The sequence below is a fragment of the Netta rufina genome (assembly GCF_964035555.1).
Source record: "Netta rufina genome assembly, chromosome: 1".
Taxonomy (NCBI): domain Eukaryota; kingdom Metazoa; phylum Chordata; class Aves; order Anseriformes; family Anatidae; genus Netta; species Netta rufina.
This window is the reverse complement of record NC_140123.1, coordinates 200,296,008-200,317,087: the sequence shown is the minus strand read 5'-3', so window position 1 is coordinate 200,317,087 and position 21,080 is coordinate 200,296,008. Positions and strand designations below refer to the sequence as shown.

The window sequence follows — 21,080 nt, the reverse complement described above, 5'->3', positions numbered from 1 at the left end:
GAAATAATCGGAGTGGATTGGATGTGTTTTAGCTACGATGCTTAACTGTTGTTGGGCTTTATTTCTGTTATTTATAGTGGCGGGGCATAAAGATTAGTAAAACGTTAGAGTTTTTTTTTTTCTTTTCTTTTTTTCTTTTTTTTTTTTTTTTTTTTCGGAAGGCTCAGAATAAACATGCGCAGATGGTGGAAGGGAGCAGGGTGCAGGCTGATGCTTTTTTGGCTGAGCGGGGAGTTTTATTTCTGTTGAGAGAAATTTTCGCTCGTCGTCGGATGTTGTAGAGGCAGAGAGCCGTGGTTGCTGGGGAAGGGCAGGGTGCGGGCTGCCGTGTGGGTGGGCGAGGACGTGAGCGCTGGGTTGGACAGGACAGGTGCTTTATTGCCATGTCCCCTCCTGGTGTAAAGTCAACTTTGAGCACATCTCTAAGCAAAGCATCGCTGAGCCCATGCAGTGCGTTTTTTCTCCGCGTGCCACTTCCAAAACACGGCTGAACAAGTTTCGGACATGATATTTCAGTTTCTTGCTGCTTCCAAGGGAGGGCTCTCTACAAACGGAGTATTTCTGCTTCTGCTCATTTCCTACACACCAAGCACGAGTGAGAAGCGGGCTGGGTGCTTGGTGTGGAGGGGGGTCACACTCCCGTGTGGGGATGAGCAAAAAACACCGCCCAGCTGGTGGCATTCGTGTCTGCCCAGGGCTCTGAAGATGCAGGGTGAGGTGTCCCTGAGAGACGTGTCCCTGCCTGTCACTGTCAGCACCTTCCTGAGCAAAAAGGGTGTAGGGGAGGCAAGTCCTAACGTCAGGAGACTCGTGGGAACAGTAGGATGGTTTGCTGTGGTTCCCATCACACAGCCCCGTGTTATCTTCCAACCTTTGGTGTATGAAGCACCTGCGAGGGTTAACTTGCACCTTTAGAGAGGTCCAGAGAGAATTAACACCGTGGACTTGGTGGGTATCCCACTGGAGCTGAGAGGAGCAGGTGTAGGTCCCAAGGTAGGCAGAGCTGGGTAGAGTTCATCACTGTGCACATTGGGGTGGCTGTTGTGAATGAAATCCACTCACCATGACCATTTAGTGCCTTGCACTCTTAAACATCATTGTAGCAAGGCCTTCGTGACAAGAGGGCAACCTGTGAGGTTAAAACTTGACCTAACAATCAGCACAGAAACTTTCAGAAAATTAAAATAACTGCATCACAACCCTGTGCCTGTCTAAAGGAAGCAGAGCTGGTTTTTATTTTTTCCCATACACAGGGACATTATTTCTGGGTGTAGGTGCATTTACCAGCCTACACCTCAGTCACCTCCTGGCTGTGTGCTCCCGAGTTGCCGAGGGCAGACCGGGCAGATAAGGAGATGTGGATGTGAGTTTTGGATCTGCTGTGAAACTTGTCAGAAATCAAGATTATCACTGTGCAAATCATTACAGGATTTTTTCAGCTCCCACTGATTCCAACCAAGGTCTGTTCACTGGCCCCAGCAGCAGATACACGGGAGCTCAAACCCTAGGACACATTCAGAGTTATTGATAGAAAAAAAAAAAAAAAAGAGGAATTAAGCAAAAGTCTAAATACCTTTAGAGCATCTGGACCAAAAAGCTTTCTTCTAGCTTTATTTAGGAGCAGGGATAAAATCTGCTTTGATCCCTCCTGCAGTGTAATGCTGAACTGTGTTGGACATGCATCAGTCGATCTCACCAGTTAATAGATTTTTCTCTAGCATGGCTGGGGCTCGGAGTGAAAAACCTGGCGTCTCGGCTGAGGTGTGCTGGATTAGGGTCGTGGCTGTGTTTTGCATTGCCCTGCCACCTTCCCTCTCAGCACCTTTAGCAGGAAAGCAGCTCTTTTTCCTGTAATCTCTGCAGCTCTCTTAACTCACTGTGATCAGCTACAGTAAAATAAGCCCCAAACCCCTTAAATGAGGGAAAAAAGGCAAAGAGAAACTTTAAAAACATGTTATGTCAAGTGCATGGGTTTGTGAATGTTTAATCTGTGTGTACTCTATTAATGATTTGCTCTCTGAAAGGTATCTTTCATTTGAATAAAAGGTTTTTACCAGATCTCTAGCAGGTGGAGAGATAAAATTGCTGGAATTATTAAAAAGATTGTAACTCAGTTAATCATGATACCTTTTGTGCTTCAAGAAACCTCTGATGAGTACCCGGTTCTCTTCCAGAACAGCGTTACAGCAGGAATTAATTATTTACATGCCCCTCTAAGTCATGTCCAGCCATATTGATAATGAAATAAGCATCCTGAATTGGACATCACCTCCAGAAGTAGAAAAACGTCCTTTTACACCCAAAGAAATGCTTCCTTCAGTGCCTGAGGTCCCTGCTGTTTGCTCTGCTCAGTGCTGGTGGCAGTAGGGTTTTCCTAAAGGATTTCTCAGCGATGCGTCTGGCTCAGGTGGTACCGAACCCTGGGGATGGCTGCAGCCTCCCACAGGTACAATTTTTGTTTATTTTCCTTCCTAAAGAGTTTTGCTCATACATCTCAGCTTCCCTGGTGATTGTGGAAGTAGGAAGAGGGATGGAGGAAAAGGATTTAAGGCAGACATCGGGGAAGGGCACTACAAGCAGAGGTGGAAGGAAAAAGGGGAAGGAGGCAGAAAAATGAAGGGGGAGGGGTGGGAAAGTTGAGAAACTGAAGACGTAAGACTCACTTTTTGTTCTGTATTTACACCGTCCCTAAGCATGTGCGATCATAGGTTTGTGATTGCCATCTCTTGGGTATCAGGGTGTCAACAAACGATTTTGGTCATATTACTCATGAAAGTATAACGAAAGAAACGTGGGCAACATGCTGATAAAATGTGGTTCAGTTCTGTGGTCTTTAGATACAATTCCTCTTAGCCTCCAAAGTTGGGCTTTCTGTTTTGTGTTTGAGTTTTGTGGCCATGGGAGCTGTGGTCCTGATTCATCCACGTATAACTACGGCAGCACAGCAGTGATTCGTGCTCTGCATGAGCAGCTTCGGTGCAGGAAACTGGACCTGATCACTCCTGAGAATTGAAACTGAGGTTACAGATCCTGAAAAAGTAGCTAGGAAGGAATACGCAAAGCAAATCAAGGAAAAATAAAATCATAGCGGCGGGCCAGGTGCTCAGTGGTTGCAAATTTGAATCTCTTCCAAGCTGAAACAGGTAGGCTTGAGGAAAGAAGAGGATCTGATTAGCTGTTTATCTCCTTAAATTTCCACAAATTCGCCTATTCGAGCTCTGCTCAATTTACAAGCCTGTCTGGAGAGGGGGATTTCTGCCCCTGGGAGACGTGAAGTTTCACAATAGCAGGAATCTGATGAGAGGTCACTGAAATACCATTTTCTCTCCACGTTTAACTGATATTATATCTAAAGCATTTTAAAACTAAAATTTTGATGGTTTGAGAAGTAATGTTACACAATGCTATCTTCAGCTGAACAGAGGAAAGCCTCTGATCATTCGGTCCATCTAATCGGATCAAGCTGGCATTTCTAAGATATCTGTCATTAGGCCTTATTGACATTCGAGTTATGATGAAGTTATCTTATTTAGGAAGGCTGAGGCTTAATAACTGCGGAAATATTTGTATTTTCTGTAAAACTGCCATAGTAGATTCCTTACAGCATAGTAATGATAACGTAGGGAGTTGCAAGAATGTAGCCACAACATAGTAGTAGCTGGGTGGGAAGACAAGTGCACTGCAATGATGTCTCCAGTACTTAAAAAAAATATAGTATAGAGAAAACCATAGGCAGTTCTGTTTTTCTTAGAGGATATTATTGTAATTTTTGTTTCCTCAACGTCCTGAGTCTCTTCCATAGACTTATGATACCTGATGGGCTTCTGGTGCTCTGCTTGAGTCATTTATGCACCCATAGGCTGCTTGTTCTCAATGTGAGATGCAATCACCCGCAGCCCTGACCTCACATCTGTTTTCCTTCTCACGCATTATCCCAAACTCTTGTGCTTCATCTTCTGTGTTTTTGTCCTCTCATGTCCTTCTTCATGCCTACTCCAGTCTCATGCTGACACCCAGGCTTGTCCTGAGCAGCTCTGCCTCGTGCTCCCTTCTGCTTGTGGCTGCTCAGACCCTCACGGGGGACAAGGCTGATGGAGGTGATGTTGTCCCTAACTCAGACTGGGCATTAAGCCTCCTCTGCTACTGGGAAGTACAAAAAGATGCTTGTAGTAAGGATGGATCCTGGCAGAGGTTCTCCAGGTGCTTGAAATGCTGTGAAGAAAGGAGGTGCTGGGAGGTGCCATTAGGTTCAAGCTCTGCCTCTGTTCAAAGACCTTCCCTTCTCATCAAGCAGGTGCCCAAACCACCAGTTATTGTAATCAATCACTTGTTGTATTCAATACAATAAATTGTACTGGTTAGCTCATTAACTTCAGGCATTGTGTGAGCTACCCAGTTGTTTTTCTCTTCTGATTTTGGGGATTCTCAAGACTGAAAAAAGTATCTTTACTGATATTCTTGAAAATCTTGATATTTGGGCTTTTTCTGGCTGTGAAGACTGCAGAGTGTCTGATTTCCATGTTTGTGCTCACATTACGAGTAATTTCTGCCTCTCTTTTACGGCACCCTGGTGAGGCAGCAGTGGCTATGTCAGACTGTTTCATCCACTTCTCTGTTCAGTATTTGTCTGGTTTTTAATTAAATTAAGGAAGCATTTCACAGTGAAAAACATCTTAAAGCAAGAAAGTACAGGGTTCCAAAGAGCTGAGGTAAAGGCTTGTGTTTCCAGTAGGAAGGCTGATCAACCTCTGGGACAAATTATGAAGGCGAATGGTTCTTGTCTGCTCCAGGAGGAGTTGATGGCAGAAGTCCTTTGGCCATCTGAAAGCTCTCAGGCTTTGTGCAGGAATCACCAGACAAGAGCTTCTTGTCCGTGGGTAAAGGGGAGGACATTTCATGGTCCTTTCTTGACCTTAAAATCTGTGACTCTGGGAAACTTACCATCAAAACCATGGAGTTAGGGATAATTAGAGGTGTGTGGTACCCCCAGCACCTCTCCAGCATCTCTGGGAGGAGAAGAAAAAGCTGAGATATCTGGATATTAATATCTGGATACAGATATTAATGTTTAAGTGAATGCTGTGAAACAACAAAGATATTTTGGTTTGTAGAGAATGTAGAGAAACCAGAAAAATACTGAGATGACTCCTTTAGGGTGACATATTTGTTTTAAACTAAGGAATCCTCACTGCTATCATGTGATGTAGTTTTACTATCCAGTGTTCCTGCAGGCTTAAAAATTACTTGTCCCGGTATTTGCAGTGTGAATTGTAGTATCTTATGATGTAGATTGTTGGTCTCCCTTGAAGCGTTACAGAAAATAGCAGGTTTGAGCGTTCAGCTGGAATTGAAATGGAAACAAAAAAAGGAAAGCAAGATGGCCAACTGATTTATAGGCTGAGCAAGAGGACTGGGAAAAAGTCTGCAGCCGTTGGTGATTTTCACAGCTCCCCAAGTGTGCTTCACGGGTGCATTTTGGACACCGCTTGTTTGGAGCAACAGGGTAGCATAAAGGTCAATTTTCTTTCGTTGACTAAAAATAAGACTCCAAAATCCTCAATAGCCAGAGGCTTTCAGGAAAATACATCATTTTGAGGGCACCCGGTTTCCTGCATTGCTGTTTGGGCTGGGATGTAGTGTTTGAGAGGGACTGGAGACCTGGTGGAGTGCATGGAGCTGAACCCAGCTCTTTGGAGTCCCCTAGTAATCCTTGAACCAAAAGTCTATTCTTCCCATCACAGTCACAACACGGTGGGTGTGAGAGCCTTCTTCTCCGCAGCTCCTGCCATCTGGAGAAGCCTGTCTGCTTCCTTCACCCTCCATCTGCTTTCACATGGGAGCTGAAATATCTCCTTATCCATTTTTTCCTTCCTTTCTCCTTCTTTTTCTCTCTTCCTCTGTGACTGACCTCAATTATTTCTGCTGCCCCTTGCACATGATTCTGTGTGCTATGTGCAGAATATCGGCTGGAGTTATTTAATCCTTTCACGCATCCAAAGATGCAATTTATATTGAATAAAGTTGTATTGTTTTGGCTTGCCTGACAATAACAAGCATTTATAATAGGATTCTGAATTTATTGCCAGTAATGGTATTCACTTAACTGGTGAGTCACAGTTTATGTTCATGATTACTTAATAGGACCTAATTTTCTAGTCATTTTAGATAGCATGAAAACAAGTTGGAACTAAAAAGGTGCTGTTAGTAAACAGGTAATGAGTGAAAGGAGGGAGAAAAAGTTCCTTGGGGCATCGGTCTGTCATTTTTCGTCGGAATTCAAGCCACCTCGTATTGCAGTGGTTTTCTGTAAATAATAATTAACAACAATAACAATAATTTGCAAACTTCTGTGTGTGTGATTGGGCTGTTCTGGAATGACAAATAGCTCAGCAATCAGAATATTTCTCTTTATAGAAATCATACTGTTCCTTAAACCTTTCTGTCAAATCTTAGCACTGATATGCTTTTGTGTTCTCTGACTTGGCGGTTCCTGTAATTTTCCTCTGAATGTTGTGTCAATCACTTTTAAAAAGAAAACCACAAATAACAGATTGTTAATAAACTTTTCAAGGCCCTTCACTGCTGTTTTTATGTTGAAAGCTGTGTATTGAGCCTTGTGCCAGAATTACTCACCAAACAGATTGTATGAGGTTAAATTAAAATAATACTTTTAGCAGATTTTTTTTTTTGGCTGAATTAAAATGCAGATTTTTTTTCCCTAATTAATTAATTAAGTAATTAATTAATTTAACACTGGCTGTGCTAAGAGAAAGCTACTGGGAAGCTCTCTCAGATTTGCTCTGTGTACAGAACAGTTGAGCACAGGGCTGGAGATCCTCTGTAACAATAGATCACTGATTTTGCTTGATCATTTCCAGGGCAATTTCATATGCTAGATTTAAAAACATCAACAGCTTTGGACAAGAGGACTACATAACCACAAAGACAGTTCCTAAAATACCTTTTTCAAGGGTCGAAAGGGGAAGAGGCAAGTGAGAGAAAACATGCTGGCTCAGCTGTATTGAGGATTTATTTTGATTTTTGTTTGGATGTTCATACATTACAAAACTGAGCTAAATTAAACAGTTTCAGTCCTGTTCTGGTTTCCAGGAAGGACCAAAGGGAGGTTCTTTCAACAATGCAAATAAAAGTGAGCATTTACCATTGGCAGCAACAGGGCAAGACACGTCTCTCCCAGACCCTTTGCATGTGCACGCCTTCTGCTAGCCGTGCATTCTGCTCCTAATGCTCTCCCTGATTTAGGCTGACTATTTGAAGGTGGGTTTTTCAAGCCTAAGTGAGAGAAATTTGGGACTTACATCAGATGCTCACGTTTCAGAGTACAAGACCTAGAAGCTTCATCCATAACTGATGAGAGTTGAGCAAGTTCAGAAGTGGAAAGTCTGATGTCTGAGAGCCTTTAACCTCTGTGTCTCTTTCGGTGAGGGTTGATGTGTCAGTTCAGACTTCACCTGTAAGAAGAATTACATCCCCCGATCACCAGCAGTGGGATGTGAAGGTTCGCAGGTCTTTCCAGGAGCTTCAAACCAAGGGTTGGATATTAGGAAAAAACTTCTTTACCTAAAGGCTTGTTAGGCATTGGAATGGGCTGCCCAGGGAAGTGGTTTAGTCACCTATCCCTGGAAGTCTTTAAAGGACATTTAGATGTAGAGCTTAGTGATATGGTTTAGTGGAGGACTTGTCAGTGTTAGGTCAGAGGTTGGACTAGGTGACCTTGGAGGTCTCTTCCAACCTAGATGATTCTGTGATTCTGTTTCTCAGGTATGACCATCCTTAAGATGATGATCCAGTATCATCCAGTGCTGCAGACTGGTTCTGTGATGTTGGCGTGTTTTAGCTGAGCAGTGTGCTTAAAACCTCCCTGCAGACTTTATGGCATGGGTATCTGAGGAATGTGGCTGCCCACCTACCACCAGATACATCAGGGTCTCAGAAATGCGTGGGTGGTGCAACATAAACTCATGTAGCCACTCATGCTTGGTTTGAAAGATTTGCAAGATGTGAAAAGCCAGTGCGTCTTTTAGATTTGGATGCTAGAAAGTAAAATATGAAGGCTGTAGAATACTTTTTGTAATTTATTATTATTTTTAATTTATTTCTATGACTTTTGTTGGCCTATACAGAGACCAGACTCCGTTGTGCTAGGAATTCTATAAGCAGCAGAGTGAAAGACAGCTCCTGCCCAGAAAAACTTGAAATTTAAATAAATAAGACAAAAACCTAACACGTCTTTGTTGAAGACAAGGCAATGTGTCGGTTGTAAAATGTAGAGCTGAGCCTGAATCTTAACTCCAGCCTTATGCAACGGGTTGTCTTGCTTCTTTCAGCTTCTGTCAGCAGTGGCTTTTTCAGAATGTATTTATTTCTTTGTGAGTCACCCAGGGGCATCACAAATAATTAGTTTTTACTAGTTAAGGTTTGTAGAAGGCTTTGAAGATGCAGAGTGCTGTGCCTGTGCTGTTGGTAACAGCACGGGCGTGTTATTGCCGTGTTGTGTCACAGATGCTCACAGGAACTGAGGTTTTCCCAGGGTTATAAAGCATTGGAGAAGACCAGGCTGCTCTTGGGGCAACGTGGGATTGCTTCAGTGTCCATGGTGGTCTCCGGTGGTGGCATTTCCCAAGGGTTGCTTTGCATCATTGATCTTTTTCCAGCATTTTTTTTGCCACTACTATGCAGCATAATGCAATGCAGAGTCAAGCACCAAAACCAGAGTCACTATCTACGTTCCTACCACTCCCTCCATGCTGGGCAAGGGCTCAGAAGAGGGAAACTCTTTGATGAAAAGCTGCTGAAAAAGCTAAACAAAATAGTAATCCCCCAAAATGACGTAGAGGGAGTCTGGGTGGGGAGAGAAGAGTCTTTGGAGAACGTGCAGCCACATGGGAATCTCCTTGGGGAAGGCAGAGCTCGTAATCAATTTCATCCGTGGTTGAGAGAGCCTGTCGGAGCATCCCTGAATGATCCTTCACTATTACTTGGAGCTGACTTGGAGATTTCCTTCCTCTGATCACTCTCATCTTCTGCTGCCTCCCAGCTTAAGCAAATTACTACACTATACCTATCCACGAAGCCTGCCGTGTTTTGGAAATTTCAGGCACATTTGAGTGCTTGGTGTGTGCTGTCAATGGCAGAAGACACTGGGAACATGTTCAACTTGTTTCGTGTTCCCTCCTTATTTTTTTGCAGAGTACTTGAACAAATTCAAAGGCTTCACCTTTTACTTGAGGACATTTTGAAGGTGGGGCCTGAGATATCTAAAAGACTATCTAAAGCTCTGGGATCACTGTGAGCCTCACACCTCTGCCTTAATGGGATTTCCTGCTGTAGGGGTGTAGTTAATTTGTTCAGGAGACAGAATATTTTTGAGGGGAAAATCTGACACCATTGAGCTTCAACTTGGGCTGATGATTGCCACAAAAACACCACCCCCCCTGAATACAAGCCACAGTGTTTTGATACACCTTCTCTAGCATAATTACATAGCAACCTCAATATTGCAAAGCAAACAAGCTCTCCTTCCCAACACAAAATCCTTCCAAGCTTTAACACCCAACAAAACAAACGCACAAACCCATCTACTAGAGGGCTGCTGCATATGCACGTCCTTCTGCAGGGACAGAACAGGGAAGCAAATTACATGCAACACCTTAGCTGAGTTGCTTGATGCACCATGGGAAGATGCTTAGATAAAAACACATATGGGGCAAAAAAATGGTCTGGCTCCTGTTGGCCGTATTACCCAGGTATAGGGGCATAAGACAAATAAATTATAACAAGGGAACTGTATCATGTCCAAGACTTGATTTATAGATTATGTTTTTTAGGAAGCTGGATGATGTATATTTAGAAGGGAGGGGATACACCAAGAAATGAGATAAAAAAAAAAAACACAAACAAACAGGGTTTTCAAAAGCATGCAGACACAGGACCTAGAGGTACTGCGGGCTGAAGGCAGGCTTCTGCTCCTGGGTATGTTCAGGTGTTTCTGAAGTAATTTCACTGCCTAATTTTCCTGGCAGAAGCCATGTAAGTGTAATTTATGTTATAGACATAAATCCTATGCTCTTAAGAGACAGACCCTGAAAAAAATCTGTCAGAGCTTTATGGGCAAGTCCATTGAATACGATTTCTATTGTGATGAATCTTGTATTTTTAATGGAAAGAAAATCAATTGATTCTAGGATTCCTGAGTGACAGCTGAGATGGTTTGTACCCAGAGAGCAACCTGGTGCCCTTCTGGCACTACTGAAGGAGAATATAAAGAAAATGAAAGCTGAGCGCATGCTCATTCTGCAGGTGAGTGGAGCTACACCAGGGCGAACATCGAAAGGGGGAGGTTTGGGGCAAAGAATAACAATGAGGGTTCAGCTACGGATCAAAGCCAAGAAAGAGATGTCTAAAATGAGGTGGGGTTTAGCTTAATTGACTCCCACGGACAGCTAGCCTCCCATGCTTGTTCATGAGACACCCGACTGCAAAAATTTGTAGCTGCAGGTTCTTTGGGCAGAATTGCTCAAAAATAGCACCAGGCAACTTTGTCATTTTCAGTCAAGGGCCACTGGAATTACCAGCAGCCTCAGTGCCTGTGTTTGCTCTGCTGTGATGCTGCAACATCTTTACATAGCATTGCCACATAGCTACGAAGTAGGTGTTGGAGTCTTTTATATATATATATACCTATATATAGTGGTATATATATACATTAAAACACTATTTATGTGGTGATATATAGTGCTATATAGTGCTATATACTGATATATAGTGCTAATTTCTTACTGCACAGCATGCTGTTTGGCTTCATTAATAAATTCACAGAGAACGACCTGTGCCATTTTGTGAAAGCCGTTTAAGAGCACCATGGAGCACAGTTAATATATTCTGCAGTCTGAATTTTACTTCTTATTTGGGTTACATTTAGGTGAAGGCAGGAGATTCATGACTGCTTGTATCACCTAAGCTTCATTATTCCTAGTAGCGTCTTACTCAAAATTTAGTATGAAAATGTTTGCAGAGACGAGGTGATTTTTGCCCTTGGATGCAAGCTGACTTTAGCTGGTTTCTAAGTGCCTTTGCCTATGGCATGACTTCTTGACAGATGCTTTTGTGATGCCTTTTTTTGTTCTTCCATCTACTGAGATGAGACTTAAGTTTTACCAATGGCTCCATGTTTCTGCTGTTGTTCATTAGAGGGTTGCTTTAAGTGATGAAAGGGGAAAAACAGCTTCTTCCCATACTGTTCTCTTCATCGGGACTTGGTAGTGCTGCCACAGCTGCTCAAATACACAATGTTTGACCTTGCTCAGTTTGTGACCAGAGATGATGAAAAGCTCTCAGAGGTGGGAGGTCTTGGCTTTTTGATGCCCAAGGTCCCCCGCGGCCCTCTGACTCTGTTTCTGAGACCCTTCTGATAGGTCTCTCAGAAATAATTAATGGAAGAAAAATGCTCACTTTGCCCCACATTTAAACAGGAACTGCGTGGTGCTCCCTTGTTCATTTAGCTAATGGGACCGAATGCAGCCAGGACAGAAGTGTGCAAGGTCCTTCCCTGGTGCCACGGCCACATCCTGCAGGTGTGCACAGCCGGGAAGCAGAGCTGGAAGCCAGCACAGCTCCTTCCTGCGGGTCAGCCGAGGGCTTGGTTTATTTGGGTAGCACACCCTTCACGTGGGGAAGTGAAAGCGGCGTGCAGCAGATGGAGTCTGTTTGAGCTCGCCGGGTGCAAACTTGACCTCAAGCGTGTGGAAGGTGAATGAACAAACACGATGCTTGGTGCTAGCAGGTCTGGGAGGTGGGCCACTTCTGTGGGTGGGGTGGTTGGTGCATCTTCACCGACTGCATTAACTCCTGCTTGCACCACTGCTCACCAACTGATGGCAGCTGCCTGTTGCCCTCTCCTGCAGCATGGTCAGGGCTTGCAAGCTTGTGTCGATTAGAAACCTGCTGTTCTAATGTCATTAGGGAGGCAGGTGCATTAATTTCTGTAACCAGTTCCCTTTTCTGCTATTATTTAAGCAATACCACTAGGGACTTAACAGTGTCTTGGGTATTCTGGTACTTCAGCTAAAGGTGATAAATGTAAGAGAGGGAGGCTGATAGTAAATATATTATTTAAAAACACAGTTTTGCTTTTGAAAGGTGTCTGTAAAATGTCTTCCTAGAGGTTTCTGTGTGTGTTGGCTTAGTGCTCAGAATAGATCTTCCTGAAGTCAGAGGGTAGCACACAAAAGCACACCAGGTCTGTTTTCCTTCTGACTTCCTCTTAAATCATTTGTAGCAGTGCAAAGTGACTGTAAAATTCTGCCTTTGATGTGCACAGCTTGGAGGTTTTCCTCTGGGAGTCCAGAAAAGCCTGTATTACTCAGCATCAAGCTGGAACAGCAGCATTTTATGCTCCTTACGTTTGGGTTTCAAATGGCAATATAAAATTACAAGGCTGTGGAGAAACAGGTTGCGATTCCAGGCCGGAATAGGAAGGGGCTGTGCCTGTCCCGCGGGGTGGTTTGCATCTTCTGCCAGCCCAGTTGTTTGCAGGGATGTGCCATGAATGTATTCAGAGAAGTGATAGAGGTTAAAAATAACCTTCCAAAAAGGAGGCGGGGGCAAAAGGACAAATACAAAGTTTTCCTTTTTTCCATTCCATAGAAACTATAAATCAGCAAAGAGGTGACGTGTTGTTTTTTTTTCTTTGTCTTGCATCGTTAAAAAATCATCAGCCACTGCACTGAAATGGTTTGCAAGAGCCACTTCGCCGGGGACAATATCTGAGTGAGAACAATAAAAAATTGGTGGATGCCAGGTCGAATTCGTGTGTCAGCAGTTGCTGAATTCAACTTAAGAGCTGTAAATGGAACCAATCATCATTTCTTAATGAGATATATGAGAACAAAGAATCACAATGCTTGAACAATCTGTCACATCTCCGTCAATGCTGCTTAAGCAATTATGCAGTGTGTTCAATGGTTTGACAAGGTAACACGACAAAATCAATTTACAAAGCGGATTGAATATAAATATGCAACACTTTTTTCCAGGAATGTCATTCTCAAAGTCTTAAGTTTTTTTATCTTAACGATCCCTACCCAGTCATCTGCTTTCAGGACTGCTTGGATGAAGTCCTGCATGGCCCACAGTGACATTCACCAGATCATTTTTCACTTATCCATCTCCAGCCTAATGATACTGTCGTCTGGGCCATGGTAAAAATGAATGATGCATTGCTTCAATATACCGTGTAAGTATGCTTTTCACTCAGTGCTAAGCCTGTATTTTTCCAGGGTCCTTAAGGAAGCCTGGTCCTCAGCCCTTTTTACCACTTAATGTAAATCTTTCTGAATATTTGAAGTGTTTGGCAGCAAATGCAGGAGAAACTTGGTATTAGTTCCCTAGGAACTAAATAACAAGCAGTGTACATTGAGGTGATACAATCATCTATTTTAATACCAGACCTGTCATCACATTGCAACAGACAGGGACTGGGACAGCCCCATCCCCGTTCACAGAGATGCGTATCTGCAGAAAACCACAAATAAGAAGAGGTTACAGGGGCCATGACAATAAATGTCATCCTCGAGGATGAGGTGGCTGCTGGAGAGTGCTGGCTGTGTTTAGGTGCTGTAACAGGGCAGTGCTGGGGAAGCCAGGCTGGGAGAGCATTAAAAAATGAAGAATTGTGGTTTGTAGGACTGTCAGCAGGAATTGAAAAGAATTAGGAGAAATTGAAAAGATTAAGAAGGAGGGAGAAACACTGTGAAATCTGAACTTGTTCTGCCCAGTGCCAGGACAAGAGGCAGTGGGCACAAACTGGAACACAAGAGGATCCCTCTGAACACCTGGAAACATTTCTGCACTGTGTGGGTGATGGAGCAGTGGCACAGGATGCCCAGAGAGGCTGTGGCGTCTCCTCCTTGCAGATTGCCAAAAGCCATGCTGGGCACCCTGCTCTGGGTGGCCCTCCTGGAGCAGGGGTGGGACCAGACAGACCCAGAGGTCCCTTCCCACCTCAGCCACCCTGTGACTTTGTGTTTTGCTGCTAAATGGTGTGCAACAGCAGCTGGCTTCTTTCAGCTCATGTGAGTCTCCAGTCTGTGCGTATTTTCTGGTTTTATATTTTTCTTCCATAATCAAGTCTCCATCCTTCAAATGCACTAGTGTAGTGCGGTGTAATGAAGCTGGCACAGAAAACTTTATTTTTTTCCTCATGTAAAATGTATGCATCTCTCATCCTCTCCATGGGAAACTCAAGGATAGACGATTTCTGTTCCCCATACAAATAACTCTGGGATTTCCTCAGTCCATGTTCCCCATATGAATAGCTCTGGGATTCCCTCAGTCCCTTTGTCTTTTACAGTTTACAAGATGCCACTGGTGTACCTGGCTGCATATCTCATTTGCCTCTAACTTTGATTGCCACTGGGTTCGATATTGCAAACAGCTTTTAGGGAAATGTAAGCATTTTTCTTTTTTATTTCAGGCAAGGTGACAGCATTCCCAGCAGCCTTTTAAATATACCAGAGGATCGTGTTATGGAGGAGAAGAGTATTTTTTAAGTTATCATTACCATATGACTCTTGTTGCTACAATTTCTGAGCAAATCTCAGTTCTTACAAAATCTGTGATACTGAAAACTCGTATGCTTGTATTTTTGCTACATTTATGCATGACATATGGACTTCAAGTATCTGGTTACTCAGTTTCTGCTCAACATCTTGTATTTTCTGATGACTATTGAAGTATCTGAATATGCATGGTATTTCCTTACGTACTATTAGTGTTGCTGCAGCTCCTCGGTCTTTTGTGGCGTGTTGGCTAACCATCAGATACTCATGGCTTCATCAACAAACAGATGTACAGGTCTACTCTTTGTTTTTGTAGCTGCACTTTTGACATATTGTAAACGTCCTTAATTGATTTTGTTCAGGATAGTACCATCTGCTGGCATCTGTTTCTACTATGGCTCTTGCTAAATACTTGTGTGTATCATGGTCTGTAAGGACAAATTACAGAGTTTCAGCACAGTATTATGTCTTTTTTTTTTTTTCTTTTTTTTTTTTTTTTTTTTCCCTGAAATAAATGAAAGCAGAGTTTGGACATTGAAAGACCTTCTAGAATCATAGATTCACTAAGGTTGAAAAAGCCCTCCAAGATCATCTGGTCCAGCCATACCCCTACCACCAATGTCACACACTAAACCCTGTCCTTAAGCACCACGTCCAACCTTTCCTTCAACATCCCCATGGATGGTGACTCCATCACCTCCCCGGGCAACCCAAAATGTGTTTCAGGAAAGAATTGGGTCCTGTGACCACATTGGTCTCTCTTAATCTCTCTTAATTAATTTTTGGCATACCTGCAAATGTATCAGAGCTCCCAGACAGGGAGAAAAGCAGCCTTTGAGTTTATATTTGGCTCCTTTTCATCACAGAGTGGTGTGGAATAAACTTTTAGATCTGCCTGAAGCCTTGACACGAAACTCTGTCTAATAAACAGTCAAGCTAAATTATCTTTAAACATCACTTACTGTATCTGTAAGGTTGATGGACTTCTTGCCAGCTTTTAACATAGCTGAGCGTGTTCTGCTATGAAGCTTTTGGCGGCAAAAGCAATGCTGGACGGGCACTGGATGAGATGTCTGCTGAGGATGCAACTAGGAAAATGCGTGCTGTCTCCTGAGATTCCAGACCAAAGTCCTCCTTCTTGTATAGCCAGCTGTCGTGCTGTGTTTAGCTCTCCATCCTCAGATCAGTCCTTTTTATTAGGTGGCATCAGCACTTATGGTAGATTTTATTACAGCTGCCATGTCCGTGTCTGAACTCTCAAATGCAATAGAAATTTCATTTCTTGGCATGTTCTGTCTCTGGTCATGACAAGTGCAGGCAAGCGTCAAAAAAGTATCCGGGCTGGGATTTATCTGTAGTGGCCTAACTGTGCTCCCAATAAAAATAATGAGAGCTGGCTTTTGATGTCAATGAGACAGCGTTAAACCAATTTTGATGCCCTTGAGAAGCCCTTCCCTCTCTCTGCACCACTTGCATGTGGCAGTGACAGAGGGAGGGGAAGTGGGGTCATGCAGGGCAATGAGAGCCCTTCAAACGTCATCGAAGACAGGGAGTTAGATGTGCTTAGTGTTTCTTTGGAATTGGCTCACCAGGCTGAAATACCTGGTGTCCCAGCAGGGTTGGATTATTTGAGCTGCTTTGTGATGCTTCGTATGGGAAGGATTCAATAGAAAACTTAAATATGGAGAGTCTTCCCTCCCATGCATGGGCTCATATGAGGGTAACTGCAAAAGCACAGGTTTCCCCTTTACTTTGCCAACTAGTTTCTTTGGCCCATCATACTTGCTGTCTCACCATGTTGGTACCACTGTATTGGTACCCACAGCTGGTCAAAAGCTCAGGAGTTTGGCTTTGTAAAGCCATGAACTATGGAAGTCAGGAGGACTAGTGGTAGAAACATTGGTGGCATTGGGTGGAAGAGCACTAGGTAATGATTCAGGACACTTGAATTTCATTTCTGACTGTGCCACTGAGCCTTCTTATGACCTTGGAAAAGTTGCAGCATCTCTCTGGCCTGGTTTTCCTGTCTGTCAGTCACCAACCTACTTTGGAACTCAATTTGAGATGTAACTGATTAAAGCTTGCTATGCAAAATGTTCAACATGTACTGTGCAAGGTGTTGTTTTTGTTATGGCAATGTGGCAGCAATCTCCACTATTGTCTTATGTTATATTTGAGTGTGTTGGGAACTTGGCTGCGATGCTGGTGTTTTTCAGTTGATGTTTTTTTGTGGGACATGCTTCTGCAAGAACCTGCTCCCTTTCCTGACAACACCATTGACTCCAAAAGGAGGTGAACAGCCCCACCAGTTTCGAAAACACTAGAAATGGGACAACAGAGAGAAACCAACTGAAACACATTTCATTTTCTGAGACTGTTGAAATTTTTCAGTGTGTTGGAATTCTGGCAGGGCACAAAGATGTTCCAGAAATGTCTCTTAGCTCCCAAATCCCTCCTGCTGATGGGTTTTGCAGCAGAGGTTTGCTGGCAGATGGACATCAGGGAGATGATTGGAAGCAGCTGTAGAGCTGTGAGGCAATTTTCCCCTCCTGTGCAAGCCAGGTTATAAGTGGGAGAAAAAGAAAATGAGAGTGGTTTTCTCATCATGCTGCCAACAGAGTGGGATTTGCAAAGCAGTGGATGCAGATTTGTATTGCCCTGAAGAGCTCTTCAGTGATAAGACAACGTGGTCTTGTCTTGAAAATAAGCCGGTATCATTACTGATCTGTTAGTTATCAGTTAATTATGTTTTTCAGTGTCTAACTGTTTTTGTCCCTCTTGAAAAATCACTTCAATTGCTGAAGTCAATGTGGTGAGTATCCATGGTGACCCTGAAGTTGCAAGCTTTCTGAAGCACCTTCAAAGAACAATTAAAGCAATTGGAGTAGTATCTTCATTTCCATGTCTTTGTGGGGAACACAGTGGTACCTGTGAGATGCAGCAGGAATGTAATTGTGTTTCCAGTCACTGCAGCACTACTGTTTTTTAAAAAGCACCTTTTTTTGTAGGCAGAATACATTCTGTTTTTTCTCTGATTCTGGAAAAAGTAGAATTAGTGCATAAATTGGAAAGCAGGATTTCATTTAAGCAGTGTGATTTGGAACTGCTGGTGAAGTTTGCTGCTATAGGGCATTTGGCGTTCATCAGAAAAATTTCCAAGTCTAAATAGTTTTATCATGCAGAGTTATATACTTAGAAGGTAAACTGCTGTGTCTTTTTCCACTTTGAAGACCAGTGCCAGCTGATGGATGTCCTGTTGAATTCCTCATAAGGTTGCAGGGGAGGTGAATAGCTGTAGGTTTCACCCTTCAACCTATGGCTGCTATAAGCAAGGAGCTCTGGGGGAAAAGGATGCTCAGCTCGGCCATGAGTAGAATAGCCTTGCTGAAGGAGCCATGTGGGTGTTCTCAAATCATGTGTCAAACAAGGACTGCGTTAGCAAACCACTGATGCCTTCCTGGATTAAGGTCCCAATATTTGCATCTTTCCATTCAGATTTTATTAGTATTGCTTTTTATTCTTATGAAATACTTCCACTGCTCCACAGGCAAAACATAGCGCCCTTTCAGACCTGCATAGAGATGATCTTGAAGTGAATTTTCCTTCGTGATGTAAGGTTACAGTTCACTAAAACATTTATTAAGACTTTGACTTGTTTAGTGCATGATTAATTTGCTTATGAATATTGCCAGGTACACTTATCCCCAAGCACCTGCTGAATCCTATTAGAGACGTGAAGTCAAAGGGACTTCAGCAGGAGCCAAAATATTAAGCACGTAATTGCTTTTCTGATAGGCGTGGATGACTGAAAGGTGACCGAGAGCCTCCTGAGAGGTTGTTCCATACATTTCTTAATAATATAAGGGACCGTGTTTGTAATCCCACTGAGAACTCATCACAGCAGCTGAAAAAAACTAAGTAGAATGGGAGCCATGAACCAGATCTCATCCTGCAGCAGCTTTGCCTGATCAGGGCAGCCTGAGCCATGGGGATGGTGTTGCAGGAACAGCCAGAACTGGTGGGGTTGCAGAAGGGACGTCTGGTCCTTGGTGGCCTTTATCTGCTTGGCACTGAGCTGCAACCAACATGAACCAGAGCCCTTTTAAGTCATTTTGTAAAACTGCCCTGCAGAAATATCTTGGCAGGGTGAGAGCGGGAAAAATGTATTTAGCTTAGCACGCTGTTGATACACGACAAATACTTTTCTTGGTGGCATAGAAACTGCAATAAGGGAACACCAGCCTTTATGAAATGCCCTTTAAAAAGAAAACTCAGCATATTAACAGGTCCTATTTAATCAAGCAGCCTTTTACAAATAAAATAAACTCTGAGAGCTCAGAAAAATAACTTTCCTCCATCACAGGCAGAGGAAATGTGTTGTTTCTTATCTTTGGATAGCTTTAGCTTTTCTGGGAAGAGGACCGTAGCAGAAAGAATAACCCAAGGCAATGAGCTGGGCCTTGAACAAAAACATTTTCTTGCATTTAATTTGGGTTTGTTCTCAGATGAGTCTGTGCTTTAGGTGAAACGTCTAAAACTTGGTTGTCCTTCAGAATGCTAAATAAATATGGGAAAAAATACATTATTTGTTTGCCTTGTGCATCACAGGATCTGCAGAAATTTAGAAAGCACTGCTCTTTTTCAGACTAATCTGCTGTTACCCAGGAATTTTTAAAAGCAGCAAAGAGGCTGGGGGGATTCACTGCACTGATAAGGACTGGGGGTAGTTACCTAAATTTAGGCATTCAGCGTCATTTGGGATGTCTTAGGGTGTCTGAAACAGCCACATGAAGACTGGATGTGCTGGAGACAGGCACCTTGTGTGAGCTGAAAGTTGGATGGAATAACAGAGAGGGTCTTAAATGGCATTAAATGGCATAGGGGTAGGATACTCTTACAGGTTTTTCAGTAGCATCCCTGACATTGGGGTCCTGAGATGAATGCAGGAGAGCCCTGCATGACCCTCATCACAGGAGGGTGGGGGAGCTGATGTGCTGCTGTCAGGAGGAATGAGCTGGGTGAACACTGTTGGTAATACAAACACTGCCCTAAGCTTTCTTCTTTGCCTCCTCATGGTCTTAGAGGTAAGAGCAAACATTTAATAGTCTTGGTGGTCTGCTACAGGTAACGAACTCATGTGAAATTAGGCCAAAGGTACCTCAAGCTGGGTCACCACAATCAACAGCCAGCTTCAAAATATAGGTTATGTGATTTGTCTGTATTCACCCTTGAGAAAATTGGTTGATTGTCATGTTTCTGAACCTGAAGCTCTTTGCTGGGACTATTGCTGGCCAAGTAAGTTAACACCAATGTGGCTTTGCGGGATTGTGTTCTTTCTGTGAGCTACACCCAGATGTCCCGAGGAAGTGATGGGTACGGCATCTTCTTCTTTCTTGTCTGGATCCAGAACTTTTACTTGCTTGCACAATTTTCTTGGTGTTATGGAACTACAACATACCTGGAAGACTGCCTTAGCATGGCAGTCAGTGATGTGCAGTCAGGTAGAAAAAAGGACCCAAGGAGTGATAATTAAAAATTCAGCATGTAAAATCTTCCATTAAACAATGCTGGCAAAAGTCAAAACTTTTTTTTGGTTGGATCTCACTTTATGCTCTTCGCTTTTTCGTTTCATTTGCCAGATGTCCAATTATCTCTGGAAACTTAAGACAATCTTTTTTGGTCCGCTGAGGCTGGCGGTAGCACTGTTTTCTCTCCCTGGATCTGGCACAAAGCAGGCATTCCTTTGATGTTGGTCATTTTCAAATAACCTCTTGCAAAGAAAAAGTAAAACCACACACATCCCCACTCAAAGCACTCGGGTTGTTTTCCTGAAAAACCTCTGGTGTGAGAATTACATCCTGGGTTTGTAACCCGTTAGGAATCCTCTGTGATCTTTGTCCTTATAAAAGCAGCATCTACAGTCATTCAACATTAACTTTACCTTTGCTTGAAAATAGCTGGCATCATTATTCTTTGCAGTGGTGAGATTTTTTTTTGTTATTTATTTATTTATTTATTTAGTGTGCATACAGCTTATAGGCCTTTAATGCACATGCCTGATTTTTATCTCAGTTTGTATTTGCACTGAAAGGTGATTCAGATCTTGTGGTTTCACGTCAACGTGGACAATCTGCTTAAAATCTCTTCTGGGTCATTATGCAGAAAGGCAGGATTTCTTTGCTCCAGGTTCAGTGGTTGGTGGAAGGAGCTGTTTTCTGCCTTCTCATGGTAAAGTCAGCAAGAGTGGAGGCTCAGCCACCTGGGGATGTCTTTGATCGAGCATTTCTTTAGAGAAATGTGGTTTTGGACAGAGGAAGGTTGGCAAAGGTATGGATGGGTGGGGAATGGAAACTCCAGCTCCACACCAGGGTTTCTTCAGCTCCCTTTTCTCTGAACCATCCTCCAGCTGGCAACGTCTTCTTCCGTCCTGCGGCAAGGGGATGGTTGGGCTCAAAAGCAATGATTTGGTTGGTTTTGGCAACTTGGTGTCCTGCTGGCTTT

At 43.2% G+C, this 21,080-nt stretch overlaps 1 protein-coding gene across 1 annotated transcript in view; it reads left to right on the top strand.

Annotated features, from left to right (window-relative positions):
• CAMK1D (calcium/calmodulin dependent protein kinase ID) overlaps positions 1-21,080 on the top strand; it is a gene marked incomplete at both ends in the record, with an annotated part of 214,267 nt that overhangs the window by 646 nt on the left and 192,541 nt on the right. The window lies entirely within an intron of this gene.